Source organism: Scyliorhinus torazame, chromosome 18 (genome assembly GCF_047496885.1).
Source record: "Scyliorhinus torazame isolate Kashiwa2021f chromosome 18, sScyTor2.1, whole genome shotgun sequence".
Classification (NCBI taxonomy): Eukaryota; Metazoa; Chordata; class Chondrichthyes; order Carcharhiniformes; family Scyliorhinidae; genus Scyliorhinus; species Scyliorhinus torazame.
In genome coordinates, this window is record NC_092724.1 from 159,768,564 (window position 1) to 159,784,642 (window position 16,079).

Genomic DNA, 16,079 nt, shown 5'->3' on the forward strand with positions numbered 1-16,079 from the left:
CGACGCCCCCGCCGTCCCCCTCCTGCCCCCGCCGTCCCCCTCGCCCCCGCCGTCCCCCGCCTCGCCGCCCCTCGCCGTCCCCCTCGCCCCCCGCCGGTCCCCCCCTCGCCCCCGCCGTCCCCCTCGCCCCGCCGTGCCGTCCCCGTCCTGCGCCCCCGCCGTCCCCCTCGCGCCCCCGCCGTCCCCCTCGCCCCCGCCGTCCCCCTCGCCCCTCCGCCGTCCCCCTCGCCCCCGCCGTCCCCCTCGCCCCCGCCGTCCCCCCTCGCCCCCCGCCGTCCCCCTCGCCCCCGCCGTCCCCCTCGCCCCCGCCGTCCCCCTCGCCCCCGCGTCCCCTCGCCCCCGCCGTCCCCTCGCCCCGCCGTCCCCCTCGCCCCCGCCGTCCCCCTCGCCCCCGCCGTCCCCCTCGCCCCCAGCCGTCCCCCTCGGCCCCCCGCCGTCCCCCTCGCCCCCCGCCGTCCCCCGCGCGCCCCCGCCGTCCCCCTCGCCCCCGCCGTCCCCCTCGCCCCCGCCGACCCCCCTCGCCCCCGCCGTCCCCCTCGCCCCCGCCGTCCCCCTCGCCCCCGCCGTCCCCCTCGCCCCCGCCGTCCCCCTCGCCCCCGCCGTCCCCCTCGCCCCCGCCGTCCCCCTCGCCCCCCGCCGTCCCCCTCGCCCCCGCCGTCCCCCTCGCCCCCGCCGTCCCCCTCGCCCCGCCGTCCCCCTCGCCCCCGCCGTCCCCCTCGCCCCCGCCGTCCCCCCTCGCCCCCCCGCCGTCCCCCTCGCCCCCGCCGTCCCCCTCGCCCCCGCCGTCCCCCTCGCCCCCGCCGTCCCCCTCGCCCCCGCCGTCCCCCTCTGCCCCCGCCGTCCCCCTCGCCCCCCGCCGTCCCCCTCGCCCCCGCCGTCCCCCTCGCCCCCGCCGTCCCCCTCGCCCCCGCCGTCCCCCTCGCCCCCGCCGTCCCCTCGCCCCCGCCGTCCCCCTCGCCCCCCGCCGTCCCCTCGCCCCCCGCCGTCCCCCTCGCCCCCGCCGTCCCCCTCGCCCCCGCCGTCCCCCTCGCCCCCGCCGTCCCCCTCGCCCCCGCCGTCCCCCTCGCCCCCGCCGTCCCCCTCGCCCCCCGCCGTCCCCCCTCGCCCCCGCCGTCCCCCTCGCCCCCCGCCGTCCCCCTCGCCCCCCGCCGTCCCCCTCGCCCCCGCCGTCCCGCCTCGCACCCCGCCGTCCCCCTCGCCCCGCCGTCGCCCCGCCGTCCCCCTCGCCCCCGCCGTCCCCTCGCCCCCGCCGTCCCCCTCGCCCCCGCCGTCCCCCTCGCCCCCCGCCGCCGTCCCCCTCGCCCCCGCCGTCCCCCTCTCGCCCCCCGCCGTCCCCCTCGCCCCGCGTCCCCCTCGCCCCGCCGTCCCCCTCGCCCCCGCCGTCCCCCTCGCCCCCGCCGTCCCCCTCGCCCCCGCCGTCCCCCCTCGCCCCCGCCGTCCCCCTCGCCCCCGCCGTCCCCCTCGCCCCCGCCGTCCCCCTCGCCCCCCGCCGTCCCCCTCGCCCCCGCCGTCCCCCTCGCCCCCCGCCGTCCCCCTCGCCCCCCGCCGTCCCCCTCGCCCCCGCCGTCCCCCCTCGCCCCCGCCGTCCCCCTCGCCCCCGCCGTCCCCCTCGCCCCCGCCGTCCCCCTCGCCCCCGCCGTCCCCCTCGCCCCCGCCGTCCCCCCCTCGCCCCCCGCCGTCCCCCTCGCCCCCCGCCGTCCCCCTCGCCCCCGCCGTCCCCCTCGCCCCCGCCGTCCCCCCTCGCCCCCTGCCGTCCCCCTCGCCCCCGCCGTCCCCCCTCGCCCCCGCCGTCCCCCTCGCCCCCGCCGTCCCCCTCGCCCCCGCCGTCCCCCTCGCCCCCGCCGTCCCCCCTCGCCCCCCGCCGTCCCCCCTCGCCCCCGCCGTCCCCCTCGCCCCCGCCGTCCCCCTCGCCCCCGCCGTCCCCCCTCGCCCCCGCCGTCCCCCTCGCCCCCGCCGTCCCCCTCGCCCCCCGCCGTCCCCCTCGCCCCCGCCGTCCCCCTCGCCCCCGCCGTCCCCCTCGCCCCCGCCGTCCCCCTCGCCCCCCGCCGTCCCCCTCGCCCCCGCCGTCCCCCTCGCCCGCGTCCCCCTCGCCCCGCCGTCCCCCTCGCCCCCGCGTCCCCTCGCGCCGTCCCCCTCGCCCCCGCCGTCCCCCCTCGCCCCCCGCCGTCCCCCTCGCCCCCGCCGTCCGCCCCGTCCCCCTCGCCCCCGCCGTCCCCCTCGCCGTCCCCCGCCGTCCCCCTCGCCCCCGCCGTCCCCCCTCGCCCCCGCCGTCCCCCTCGCCCCCGCCGTCCCCCTCGCCCCCGCCGTCCCCCTCGCCCCCGCCGTCCCCCTCGCCCCCGCCGTCCCCCTCGCCCCCGCCGTCCCCCTCGCCCCGCCGTCCCCCTCGCCCCGCCGTCCCCCTCGCCCCCGCCGTCCCCCTCGCCCCCGCCGTCCCCCCTCGCCCCCCGCCGTCCCCCTCGCCCCCGCCGTCCCCCTCGCCCCCGCCGTCCCCCTCGCCCCCGCCGTCCCCCTCGCCCCCGCCGTCCCCCTCGCCCCCCGCCGTCCCCCCTCGCCCCCCGCCGTCCCCTCCCGCGTCCCCGCCCCGCCGTCCCCCCTCGCCCCCCGCCGTCCCCTCGCCCCCGCCGTCCCCCTCGCCCCCGCCGTCCCCCTCGCCCCGCCGTCCCCCTCGCCCCCGCCGTCCCCCCTCGCCCCCGCCGTCCCCCTCGCCCCCCGCCGTCCCCCTCGCCCCCCGCCGTCCCCCTCGCCCCCGCCGTCCCCCTCGCCCCCGCCGTCCCCCTCGCCCCCGCCGTCCCCCTCGCCCCCGCCGTCCCCCTCGCCCCCGCCGTCCCTCGCCCCCGCCGTCCCGCCGCCGTCCCCGCCGCCTCCCCCTCGCCCCGCCGTCCCCCTCGCCCCCGCCGTCCCCCTCGCCCCCCGCCGTCCCCCTCGCCCCCGCCGTCCCCCTCGCCCCCGCCGTCCCCTCGCCCCCGCCGTCCCCCGCCCCTCGCCCCCGCCGTCCCCCTCGCCCCGCCGTCCCCCTCGCCCCCGCCGTCCCCCTCGCCCCCCGCCGTCCCCCTCGCCCCCGCCGTCCCCCTCGCCCCCCGCCGTCCCCCTCGCCCCCCGCCGTCCCCCTCGCCCCCGCCGTCCCCCTCGCCCCGCCGTCCCCTCGCCCCCCGCCGTCCCCCTCGCCCCCGCCGTCCCCCTCGCCCCCCGCCGTCCCCCTCGCCCCCGCCGTCCCCCTCGCCCCCGCCCGTCCCCCCTCGCCCCCGCGTCCACTCCCCGCGCCCCCGCGCGTCCCCCTCGCCCCCGCCGTCCCCCTCGCCCCCGCCGTCCCCCTCGCCCCCGCCGTCCCCCCTCGCCCCCCGCCGTCCCCCTCGCCCCCGCCGTCCCCCTCGCCCCGCCGTCCCCCTCGCCCCCGCCGTCCCCCTCGCCCCCGCCGTCCCCCTCGCCCCCGCCGTCCCCCTCGCCCCCGCCGTCCCCCTCGCCCCCGCCGTCCCCCCTCGCCCCCGCCGTCCCCCTCCGCCCTCGCCCGCCGTCCCCCTCGCCCCCGCCGTCCCCCTCGCCCCCGCCGTCCCCCTCGCCCCCGCCGTCCCCCTCGCCCCCGCCGTCCCCCTCGCCCCCGCCGTCCCCCTCGCCCCCAGCCGTCCCCCTCGCCCCCGCCGTCCCCCTCGCCCCCGCCGTCCCCCTCGCCCCCGCCGTCCCCCTCGCCCCCGCCGTCCCCCTCGCCCCCGCCGTCCCCCTCGCCCCCGCCGTCCCCCTCGCCCCCGCCGTCCCCCTCGCCCCCCGCCGTCCCCCTCGCCCCCCGCCGTCCCCCTCGCCCCCGCCGTCCCCCTCGCCCCCGCCGTCCCCCTCGCCCCCGCCGTCCCCCTCGCCCCCGCCGTCCCCCTCGCCCCCGCCGTCCCCCTCGCCCCCGCCGTCCCCCCTCGCCCCCGCCGTCCCCCTCGCCCCCGCCGTCCCCCTCGCCCCTCGCCCCGCCGTCCCCCTCGCCCCCGCCGTCCCCCTCGCCCCCGCCGTCCCCCTCGCCCGCCCCGCCGTCCCCCTCGCCCCCGCCGTCCCCCTCGCCCCCGCGTCCCCCTCGCCCCGCCGTCCCCCTCGCCCCCGCCGTCCCCCTCGCCCCCGCCGTCCCCCCTCGCCCCCGCCGTCCCCCTCGCCCCCCGCCGTCCCCCTCGCCCCCCGCCGTCCCCCTCGCCCCCGCCGTCCCCCTCGCCCCCGCCGTCCCCTCGCCCCGCCGTCCCCCTCGCCCCCGCCGTCCCCCTCGCCCCCGCCGTCCCCCCTCGCCCCCCGCCGTCCCCCTCGCCCCCGCCGTCCCCCTCGCCCCGCCGTCCCCCTCGCCCCCCGCCGTCCCCCTCCGCGCCCGCCCCGCCGTCCCCCTCGCCCCCGCCGTCCCCCTCGCCCCGCCGTCCCCCCTCGCCCCCGCCGTCCCCCTCGCCCCCGCCGTCCCCCTCGCCCCCGCCGTCCCCCTCGCCCCCGCCGTCCCCCTCGCCCCCGCCGTCCCCTCGCCCCGCCGTCCCCTCGCCCCCGCCGTCCCCCTCGCCCCCGCCGTCCCCCTCTCGCCCCCCGCCGTCCCCCCTCGCCCCCGCCGTCCCCCCTCGCCCCCGCCGTCCCCCTCGCCCCCGCCGTCCCCCTCGCCCCCGCCGTCCCCCTCGCCCCCGCCGTCCCCCTCGCCCCCCGCCGTCCCCCTCGCCCCCGCCGTCCCCCTCGCCCCCGCCGTCCCCCTCGCCCCCCGCCGTCCCCCTCGCCCCCGCCGTCCCCCTCGCCCCCGCCGTCCCCCTCGCCCCCCGCCGTCCCCCTCGCCCCCGCCGTCCCCCCTCGCCCCCGCCGTCCCCCTCGCCCCCGCCGTCCCCCTCGCCCCCGCCGTCCCCCTCGCCCCCGCCGTCCCCCCTCGCCCCCGCCGTCCCCCTCGCCCCCGCCGTCCCCTCGCCCCCGCCGTCCCCCTCGCCCGCCGCGTCCCCCTCGCCCCCGCCGTCCCCCTCGCCCCCGCCGTCCCCCTCGCCCCCGCCGTCCCCCTCGCCCCCGCCGTCCCCCTCGCCCCGCCGTCCCCCTCGCCCCGCCGTCCCCCTCGCCCCCGCCGTCCCCCTCGCCCCCCGCCGTCCCCCTCGCCCCCGCCGTCCCCCTCGCCCCCGCCGTCCCCCTCGCCCCCGCCGTCCCCCCTCGCCCCCCTGCCGTCCCCCCTCGCCCTCCCCGCCTCGCCCCCTCGTCCCCGTCCCCCTCGCCCCCGCCGTCCCCCTCGCCCCCGCCGTCCCCCTCGCCCCCGCCGTCCCCCTCGCCCCCCGCCGTCCCCCCTCGCCCCCGCCGTCCCCCTCGCCCCCGCCGTCCCCCTCGCCCCCGCCGTCCCCCTCGCCCCCGCCGTCCCCCTCGCCCCCGGCCGTCCCCCTCGCCCCCGCCGTCCCCCTCGCCCCCCTGCCCCGCCGTCCCCCTCGCCCCCGCCGTCCCCCTCGCCCCCGCCGTCCCCCTCGCCCCCGCCGTCCCCCTCGCCCCCGCCGTCCCCCTCGCCCCCGCCGTCCCCCTCGCCCCCGCCGTCCCCCTCGCCCCCCGCCGTCCCCCCTCGCCCCCGCCGTCCGCCCCGTCCGCCCCCCGCCGTCCCCCTCGCCCCCGCCGTCCCCTCGCCCCCGCCGTCCCCTCGCTCCCCGCCGTCCCCCTCGCCCCCGCCGTCCCCTCGCCCCCCGCCGTCCCCCTCGCCCCCGCCGTCCCCCCTCGCCCCCCGCCCGTCCCCCTCGCCCCCGCCGTCCCCCTCGCGCCCCCCGCCGTCCCCCTCGCCCCCGCCGTCCCCCTCGCCCCGCCCGTCCCCCTCGCCCCCCGCCGTCCCCCTCGCCCCCGCCGTCCCCTCGCCCCGCCGTCCCCCCTCGCCCCCCGCCGTCCCCCTCGCCCCCCGCCGTCCCCCTCGCCCCCGCCGTCCCCCTCGCCCCCGCCGTCCCCCTCGCCCCCGCCGTCCCCCTCGCCCCCGCCGTCCCCCTCGCCCCCGCCGTCCCCCTCGCCCCCCGCCGTCCCCCTCGCCCCCGCCGTCCCCCTCGCCCCCGCCGTCCCCCCTCGCCCCCGCCGTCCCCCTCGCCCCCGCCGTCCCCCTCGCCCCCGCCGTCCCCCTCGCCCCCGCCGTCCCCTCGCCCCCGCCGTCCCCCTCGCCCCCCGCCGTCCCCCTCGCCCCCCGCCGTCCCCCTCGCCCCCGCCGTCCCCCTCGCCCCCGCCGTCCCCTCGCCCCCGCCGTCCCCCTCGCCCCCGCCGCCCCCCTCGCCCCGCCGTCCCCCTCGCCCCCGCCCGCCGTCCCCCCTCGCCCCCGCCGTCCCCTCGCCCCCCGCCGTCCCCCTCGCCCCGCCGTCCCCCTCGCCCCCCGCCGTCCCCCTCGCCCCCGCCGTCCCCCTCGCCCCCGCCGTCCCCCTCGCCCCCGCCGTCCCCCTCGCCCCCGCCGTCCCCCCTCGCCCCCGCCGCCGTCCCCCTCGCCCCCGCCGTCCCCCTCGCCCCCGCCGTCCCCCTCGCCCCCCGCCGTCCCCCTCGCCCCCCGCCGTCCCCCTCTCGCCCCCGCCGTCCCCCCTCGCCCCCGCCGTCCCCCTCGCCCCGCCGTCCCCCTCGCCCCCGCCGTCCCCCCTCGCCCCCGCCGTCCCCCTCGCCCCCGCCGTCCCCCTCGCCCCCGCCGTCCCCCTCGCCCCCGCCGTCCCCCTCGCCCCCCGCCGTCCCCCCTCGCCCCCGCCGTCCCCCTCGCCCCCGCCGTCCCCCTCGCCCCGCCGTCCCCCTCGCCCCGCCGTCCCCCTCGCCCCCCGCCGTCCCCCTCGCCCCCGCCGTCCCCCTCGCCCCCGCCGTCCCCCCTCGCCCCCGCCGTCCCCCTCGCCCCCGCCGTCCCCCTCGCCCCCCGCCGTCCCCCTCGCCCCCGCCGTCCCCCTCGCCCCCGCCGTCCCCCTCGCCCCCGCCGTCCCCCTCGCCCCCGCCGTCCCCCCTCGCCCCCGCCGTCCCCCTCGCCCCCCGCCGTCCCCCTCGCCCCCGCCGTCCCCCTCGCCCCCCGCCGTCCCCCTCGCCCCCGCCGTCCCCCTCGCCCCCCGCCGTCCCCCTCCGCCCCCGCCGTCCCCCTCGCCCCCGCCGTCCCCCTCGCCCCCGCCGTCCCCCTCGCCCCCGCCGTCCCCCTCGCCCCCGCCGTCCCCCTCGCCCCCCGCCGTCCCCCTCGCCCCCGCCGTCCCCCTCGCCCCCGCCGTCCCCTCGCCCCCGCCGTCCCCCTCGCCCCCGCCGTCCCCCTCGCCCCCGCCGTCCCCCTCGCCCCCGCCGTCCCCCTCGCCCCCGCCGTCCCCCTCGCCCCGCCGCCGTCCCCCTCGCCCCCGCCGTCCCCCTCGCCCCCCGCCGTCCCCCTCGCCCCCGCCGTCCCCCTCGCCCCCGCCGTCCCCCTCGCCCCCCGCCGTCCCCCTCGCCCCCGCCGTCCCCCTCGCCCCCGCCGTCCCCCTCGCCCCCGCCGTCCCCCTCGCCCCCGCCGTCCCCTCGCCCCCGCCGTCCCCCTCGCCCCGCCGTCCCCCTCGCCCCCGCCGTCCCCCTCGCCCCCGCCGTCCCCCTCGCCCCCGCCGTCCCCCTCGCCCCCGCCGTCCCCCTCGCCCCCGCCGTCCCCCTCGCCCCCGCCGTCCCCCTCGCCCCCGCCGTCCCCCTCGCCCCCGCCGTCCCCCTCGCCCCGCCGTCCCCCTCGCCCCCGCCGTCCCCCTCGCCCCCCGCCGTCCCCCTCGCCCCCGCCGTCCCCCTCGCCCCCGCCGTCCCCCCTCGCCCCCGCCGTCCCCCTCGCCCCCGCCGTCCCCCTCGCCCCCGCCGTCCCCTCGCCCCCGCCGTCCCCCTCGCCCCGCCGTCCCCCTCGCCCCCGCCGTCCCCCTCGCCCCCGCCGTCCCCCTCGCCCCCGCCGTCCCCCCTCGCCCCCGCCGTCCCCCTCGCCCCCGCCGTCCCCCTCGCCCCCGCCGTCCCCCTCGCCCCCGCCGTCCCCCTCGCCCCCGCCGTCCCCCTCGCCCCCGCCGTCCCCCTCGCCCCCGCCGTCCCCCTCGCCCCCGCCGTCCCCCTCGCCCCCGCCGTCCCCCTCGCCCCCGCCGTCCCCCTCGCCCCCGCCGTCCCCCTCGCCCCCGCCGTCCCCCTCGCCCCCGCCGTCCCCCTCGCCCCCGCCGTCCCCCTCGCCCCCGCCGTCCCCCTCGCCCCCGCCGTCCCCCTCGCCCCCGCCGTCCCCCTCGCCCCCGCCGTCCCCTCGCCCCCGCCGTCCCCCTCGCCCCGCCGTCCCCCTCGCCCCCGCCGTCCCCCTCGCCCCCGCCGTCCCCCTCGCCCCCGCCGTCCCCCTCGCCCCCGCCGTCCCCCTCGCCCCCGCCGTCCCCCTCGCCCCCGCCGTCCCCCTCGCCCCCGCCGTCCCCCTCGCCCCCGCCGTCCCCCTCGCCCCCGCCGTCCCCCTCGCCCCCGCCGTCCCCCTCGCCCCCGCCGTCCCCCTCGCCCCCGCCGTCCCCCTCGCCCCCGCCGTCCCCCTCGCCCCCGCCGTCCCCCTCGCCCCCGCCGTCCCCCTCGCCCCCGCCGTCCCCCTCGCCCCCGCCGTCCCCCTCGCCCCCGCCGTCCCCCTCGCCCCCGCCGTCCCCCTCGCCCCCGCCGTCCCCCTCGCCCCCGCCGTCCCCCTCGCCCCCGCCGTCCCCCTCGCCCCCGCCGTCCCCCTCGCCCCCGCCGCCCCCCTCGCCCCCGCCGCCCCCCTCGCCCCCGCCGCCCCCCTCGCCCCCGCCGCCCCCCTCGCCCCCGCCGCCCCCCTCGCCCCCGCCGCCCCCCTCGCCCCCGCCCCCCCGCCGCCCCCCTCGCCCCCCGCCTTCGCCCCCGCCTTCGCCCCCGCCTTCGCCCCCGCCTTCGCCCCCGCCTTCGCCCCCGCCTTCGCCCCCGCCTTCGCCCCCGCCTTCGCCCCCGCCTTCCCCCCCCGCCTTCCCCCTCGCTCGCCCCCGCCTTCCCCCTCGCTCGCCCCGCCTTCCCCCTCGCTCGCCCCCGCCTTCCCCCTCGCTCGCCCCGCCTTCCCCCTCGCTCGCCCCGCCTTCCCCCTCGCTCGCCCCCGCCTTCCCCCTCGCTCGCCCCCGCCTTCCCCCTCGCTCGCCCCCGCCTTCCCCCTCGCTCGCCCCCCGCCTTCCCCCCCCCCCCCCCAATCCGTTGCGCTCCCCCTCCTCACTGCTCTCCATCAGCGTCTATGTGAGCTTCCTGAGGGTCAGGTTTGCTGTGAAGTTGTCAAATGTCTTGAAGAGTATAGAGATTGTCGAAATAGAGTTAAGAGGGAAATCAGGAGGGCAAAAAGGGGACATGAAATTGCTTTGGCAAATAATGCAAAGGAGAATCCAAAGAGCTTCTACAGATACATAAAGGGAAAAAGAGTAACTAGGGACAGAGTAGGGCCTCTTAAGGATCAACAAGGACATCTATGTGCAGAGCCACAAGAGTTGGGTGAGATCCTGAATGAATATTTCTCATCGGTATTCACGGTGGAGAAAGGCATGGATGTTAGGAAACTAAGGGAAATAAATAGTGATGTCTTGAGAAGTGTGCATATTACAGAGGAGGAGGTGCTGGAAGTCTTAAAGCGCATCAAGGTAGATAAATCCCTGGGACCTGATGAAATGTATCCCAGGATGCTGTGGGAGGCTAGGGAGGAAATTGCGGGTCCCCTAACAGAGATATTTGAATCATCGGCAGCCACAGGTGAGGTGCCTGAAGATTGGAGAGTGGTGAATGTTGTGCCCTTGTTTAAGAAGGGCAGCAGGGAAAAGCCTGGGAACTACAGACCGGTGAGCCTAACGTCTGTAGTAGGTAAGTTGCTAGAAGGTATTCTGAGAGACAGGATCTACAAGCATTTAGAGAGGCAAGGACTGATTCGGGGCAGTCAGCATGGCTTTGTGCGTGGAAAATCATGTCTCACAAATTTGATTGAGTTTTTTGAGGGGGTGACCAAGAAGGTAGATGAGGGCAGTGCAGTAGACGTTGTCTACATGGACTTTAGCAAAGCCTTTGACAAGGTACCGCATGGTAGGTTGTTGCAGAAGGTTAAAGCTCACGGGATCCAGGGTGAGGTTGCCAATTGGATTCAAAATTGGCTGGACGACAGAAGACCGGGGGTGGTTGTAGAGGGTTGTTTTTCAAACTGGAGGCCTGTGACCAGTGGTGTGCCTCAGGGATCGGTGCTGGGTCCACTGTTATTTGTGATTTATATTAATGATTTGGATGAGAATTTAGGAGGCATGGTTAGTAAGTTTGCAGATGACACCAAGATTGGTGGCACAGTGGATAGTGAAGAAGGTTATCTAGGATTGCAACAGGATCTTGGATCAATTAGGCCAGTGGGCCGACGAATGGCAGATGGAGTTTAATTTAGATAAATGTGAGGTGATGCATTTTGGCAGATCGAATCAGGCCAGGACCTACTCAGTTATTGGTATGGCGTTGGGGAGAGTTATAGAACAAAGAGATCTAGGAGTACAGGTTCATAGCTCCTTGAAGGTGGAGTCGCAGGTGGACAGGGTGGTGAAGAAGGCATTCGGCATGCTTGGTTTCATTGGTCAGAACATTGAATACAGGAGTTGGGACGTCTTGTTGAAGTTGTACAAGACATTGGTACGGCCACACTTGGAATACTGTGTGCAGTTCTGGTCACCCTATTATAGAAAGGATATTATTAAACTAGAAAGAGTGCAGAAAAGATTTACTAGGATGTTACCGGGACTTGATGGTTCGAGTTATAAGGAGAGGCTGGATAGACTGGGACTTTTTTCCCTGGAGCGTAGGAGGCTTAGGGGTGATCTTATAGAGGTCTATAAAATAATGAGGGGCATAGATAAGGTAGATAGTCAACATCTTTTCCCAAAGGTAGGGGAGTCTAAAACTAGAGGGCATAGGTTTAAGGTGAGAGGGGAGAGATTCAGAAGGGCCCAGAGGGGCAATTTCTTCACTCAGAGGGTAGTGAGTGTCTGGAATGTGCTGCCAGAGGTAGTAGTAGAGGCGGGTACAATTGTGTCTTTTAAAAAGCATTCAGATAGTTACATGGGTAAGATGGGTATAGAGGGTTATGGGCCAAGTGCGGGCAACTGGGACTAGCTTAATGGTAAAAACTGGGCGGCATGGACTGGTTGGGCCAAAGGGCCTGTTTCCATGCTGTAAACTTCTATGATTCTATGTCAGCATTACCCATCAACGAAAAACTGGGAAAGAGCGGGAATAGCCGTGCCACGTATTTAAACCAAGGTCAGCCATAACCACATTGAAATGCCGAGAGAATAAAGGGAGGACTGTTATCTCAGCCAAAAGCTAGGACACTTAGTGCTTACAGGGATCATTAATAATAATAATCTTCTATTGTCACAAGCATGAAGTTACTGTGAAAAGCCCCTAGTCGCCACATTCCGGCACCAGTTTGGATAAGCTGGTACGGCAATTGAACCCGCGCTGCTGGCCTTGTTCTGTATCACAAACCAGTTGTCTAGCCCACTGAGCTAAACCAGCCCATAAAAGCAGCTTTGTCTCCAGTGTGAAAACATGCCCTTGGTACTTCTAAAACCCCATCTGATAACTGTCTTAATCAAAACAGGTGGGCAGTCGATCGAAACCTGAGCAAATAGGGGGACACTGGTTGTGGTGTTTCTTTAATTGGGATAATGTGGTTTTAGAACATAGAACATACAGTGCAGAATGAGGCCATTCGGCCCATCGAGTCTGCACCCTCACTTCCACCCTATCCCCGTAACCCAACAACCCAATATAAATTTAGAGTACCCAATTATTTTTTCCAATTAAGGGGCAATTTAGTGTGGCCAATCCACCTATCCTGCACACCTTTTGGGTTGGGGCGAAACCCACGCAGACACGGGGAGAATGTGCAAACTCCACATGGACAGTGACCTAGGGCCGGGATTCGAACCCGGGTCCCCAGCGCCGTAGGCAGCATTGCTAACCACGGTGCCACTGTGCTGCCCCTCAACAATCCCATCTAACCTTTTTGGTCACTAAGGGCAATTTATCATGGCCAATCCACCTAACCTGCACGTCTTTGGGCTGTGGGAGGAAACCGGAGCACCCGGGGCAAACCCACGCAGACATGGGGAGAACGTGCAGACTCTGCACAGACAGTGACCCAGCGGGGAATCGAACCTGGGACCCTGGCGCTGTGAAGCCACAGTGCTATCCACTTGTGCTACCGTGCTGCCTCTATTTTAGCTGGTTAGTAATTGTTTTAACGAGGTTCAATCATTTTTGAATAATAAGGGTACAAGACAGACCTTTAAAAAAAACTGCTGCTCATTTGAGAGACTTAAATTTCACTTATATATAAGTAAACTCAGGGCAGCACGGTGGCGCAGTGGTAGCACTGCAGTCTCACGGCGCCGAGGTCCCAGGTTCGATCCCGGCCCTGGGTCACTGTCCATGTGGAGTTTGCACATTCTCCCCGTGTTTGCGTGGGTTTCGCCCCACAACCCAAAGATGTGCAGGGTAGGTGGATTGGGCATGCTAAATTGCCCTTAATTGGAAAAAACGAATTGGTACTCTAAATTAAAATAAATAAATAAAATCATGCCATTTAATGGAGTCGAAACGGACTCGAAGTTATTTTCTTGCACGACCTTTCCATCTGCTTCCATTTCACTTACCTCCCACTCTAACTCTGACTGACCTGAACATTACTCTTGGCTTCACTCTCTGTATGCAATGACACAAAATGTCACGTTATGTATTTGCCTTAGACTGCCCTTGTGTCTCAGAGCATGGATAGAGAACTATGTTAAACGGGGGCAGTCCTGTCTGACGTTTTCCTTCATGTGTTTTTAGGTGCTTCCTCTGATGACATTGCCTCCTTGTCAAATGGTTCGATGGATGATCCTGGAGTTAGGTGGTCTCCCTGATCCCGTAAATGTGGGAACTCTGATCCAGACAGTCTCCAGCATTCTCTGCCGCTGAATCTTGAGATTCGTGCAATATTGTGGTTTCTCAAGTGAAGAGTTGATGACTGGTTTGAGAGTGGATGAGTTACCTGTGTGGAACCCACAAGATGTCGGACTCTGTGGAAGATGTTTATGTAGCGAGCGCTACAGAAATCTTTGAACTCTATTTTGTTTAAACTGTATCAGTTGTGGTGCAAGAGGTAGCTGTCACAGTAGCTGTGTGAAACGATTGTGGTCTCCAGATCAAATCTCCCTGTTTAGATGGTGTGATTTATCAGAATTGACCGAGTCAATAGGCAGGGACTGCACCCTCCTCACAATGATCAAGATGAGCGCTGGTCATGAGCAGCACGGTGGCGCAGTGGGTTAGCCCTGTAGCCTCACGGCGCCGAGGTCCCAGGTTCGATCCTGGCTCTGGGTCACTGTCCTTGTGGAGTTTGCACATTCTCCCCGTGTCTGCGTGTGTTTCACCCCCACAACCCAAAGATGTGCAGAGTAGGTGGATTGGCCACACTAAATTGCCCCTTAATTGGAAAAATGAATTGGGTACACTAAATTTATTTAAAAAAAGCTGAGTGCTGGCCTCTGTCTCCACTGGGTGTCATATCTTAACTTCTGGAACTCCTTATTGTTCCAGTAATATATTTTATGTATTTCTTTTGGCAAAGCTGTAAACTATGAACTTTTAAAAACATGTTATATATCCTTGTCTTTGTTTGGTCTTTCCTATTTTAAAGTAAATTATTATATTTTATCCTATTTGCCACCCACGGTCACTGCTTGTTCATAACAAATGCCCACAGATACAGTAATTTCATCAGCTTTAAAACAAGCCACTTGTCTTAAGCGATCAGCCTCTGACTTGCCCGATTTGACTGTACTCTCAGTGATGAAACAGGGTGTTGTGGATTAGCACCTTCAGAAATATGTCAGCCACCAATCATAACTAATTTCCAAAGACATGATGACCAAAGTATTGAAAGCATAGAATTAAACTCAAGATGATGATAGTATCTCCTCTACAGTCAGATCTAAGAGTGTCTCTTTATTGTTACGACACCCTGGGCTAGGACGTGGTCAGTTTCAGACACCCCTTGACCTGCAATGGCAACACTATTGAATTGACCACAATTGACCTCTCTATGCCCCATCTCTACTGAATAGTACTCCATATGCTTCACTAAATGTCTATGTATTTACTGTATGTCCCATGTTTTTCATGAATGGAACGATCTGCCTGGACTACGCACAACAATACTTTTCACGTACCTAGGTACACGTGACAATAAATCTAACCAATAATTCTTAGAAAAATACCCAAAGTATTTGGTCCTTGGTTGCCCAATAATTACAGTACAGTCACCAGGTTTGTAAATTTAAACACAATTACTTTTTATTTGTACCAAGAACTGTAATGAAATGTGCAGCAAATACACATGGTTAACTATTATTCAATTCCTAATCCCTTCCCACTTTAATTTGCCCCACTCTATATATACATATATATATACATACATACATACACACACACAAGACAAACACAGAGGAGAAGAGGGTTCAAAAATAATAATGAAAGAGAAAAAGTCTTTGTTTCAGATGGTTGTTTCACTGTCCTTTAAACCAGGCTTTCAGGTCGAGATTTCTTCTTTCTCGTCTGTAATGGTTTCCACTGTAGATTCATTGAGATCTCTGCAGTTTCAAAAATACAACAGCTCATAGCATTTCTGGAGAAAGCATGAGGGAGAGAGAACAGGTCCTTTTCTTGGTGTGTCAGTGACAACTCTGCTTTCCTGAGGTCTCTGGAACTCATTCCACTCAGGCAAGATCCAAGCACCACTTGTTACCAGGCAGCGTACGGCCTGTTGGCCATTTGGCCAACCAATCGAACCGAGTCCCACCCCATCTCTTGGGTGCCACAAAGTCTGAGTTCTCCTGTTTGAACACTAGCACCATATTTATTCTATGTTGCAACTTGTTGAATCCCTCATTCTCTCTGCTGCTTGACTGAAAGATACATGCCCACTAAGCATCCATGGAATAAAAATGATTCCTGCAAAAATAAAGGAAGGATAAATGAGGGAATGAACATGAAGAATCCCAACATAATATCTGGAGACGACAGTGTAGCGCTTACGTTACTGGATTAGTCATTCTGAGAACCTGAGTCAAAAATCCCACAAAGGTAGTTGGGAGTGTTTAAATTTGATTTTTTAAAAAAAAATATTAACATGGAATTAATAAAGAACCATGAAGTTGTCAAATTGTTGTAATTACCCAGACAATTCACTAATGTCCTTAAGGGAAGGAATTGTGCATCGTTGTTCTAGGCCTGTATGTGAGGAGGTGGAGGACAGGTGTGGGCAGTGCGTGGGGAGACCCGGGAACCATGATCACATGTTTTGGGCATGTCCGAAACTCAAGGAGTTCTGGCAGGGGTTCACGGGTGTAATGTCCACGGTCCTGAGGGTGAAGGTGGTCCCGAGTCCAGAAGTGGCGATATTTGGTGTGTCGGAAGACCCGGGAGTCCAGGGGGTGAGAGAGGCCAATGTTCTGGCCTTTGCCTCCCTGGTAGACCGGAGACGGATTTTGCTGGAGTGGAGGGACTCGGAGCCACCAAAACCGAGGGGGGGGGGGCGCTTGTGGGTGAGCGACCTGGTGGAGTTTCTCAGGTTGAAGAAAATCAAGTTTAATTTAAGAGGGTCGGTGGTTGGGTTTGTCCAGAGGTGGAAGCCGTTCATCAACTTCTTCAACGTGAATTGAGGTGCCAGCAGGGAGAGGGGGGTGGCTGAAATGGGAAGGCAAGGCAGAAGGAGGGGGAGGCAATGGTTGGGGTGTTGGTTATTTATTATGATCCTGCTTGTTCATGGTCATGTGTTTGTTTGAATTTACCGCTTATACAAATGCCTTAAAAAATATATATATATTTTTTTTAAATTCAGTTACACTTGAATGCATCAGCCCTCTTTTTCTTAGGGGGCAACTAGTGCAACTTCATCCCTTTCGTGTATTTGGATGCTGGTTGTCAGTGGGGTAACGGTGTAGTGAAGGTTGTGCAGGAGAAGGGCATGTTAAACAGCAATTTCCTGATTTCCTCGGGTTTGTTTTAATTCATTCACGTATTGTTGTTATAAATTTAGAGTACCCAATTAATTTTTGTTTCCAGTTAGGGGGCAATTTAGTGTGGCCAATCCACCTACCCTGCACATCTTTAGGTTGCGG

At 69.7% G+C, this 16,079-nt stretch overlaps 1 protein-coding gene across 1 annotated transcript in view; it reads left to right on the top strand.

Annotated features, from left to right (window-relative positions):
• The window catches only part of LOC140395684 (myeloid-associated differentiation marker-like), a 31,338-nt gene extending 17,775 nt beyond the window's left edge, over positions 1 to 13,563 (top strand). Inside the window, exon 2 of the mRNA XM_072483753.1 lies at positions 12,748 to 13,563. The gene's annotated coding sequence lies outside the window, so the exon portion shown is untranslated. The remainder of the gene's footprint in view (positions 1 to 12,747) is intronic.
• Positions 13,564 to 16,079: the final 2,516 nt, after the last annotated feature.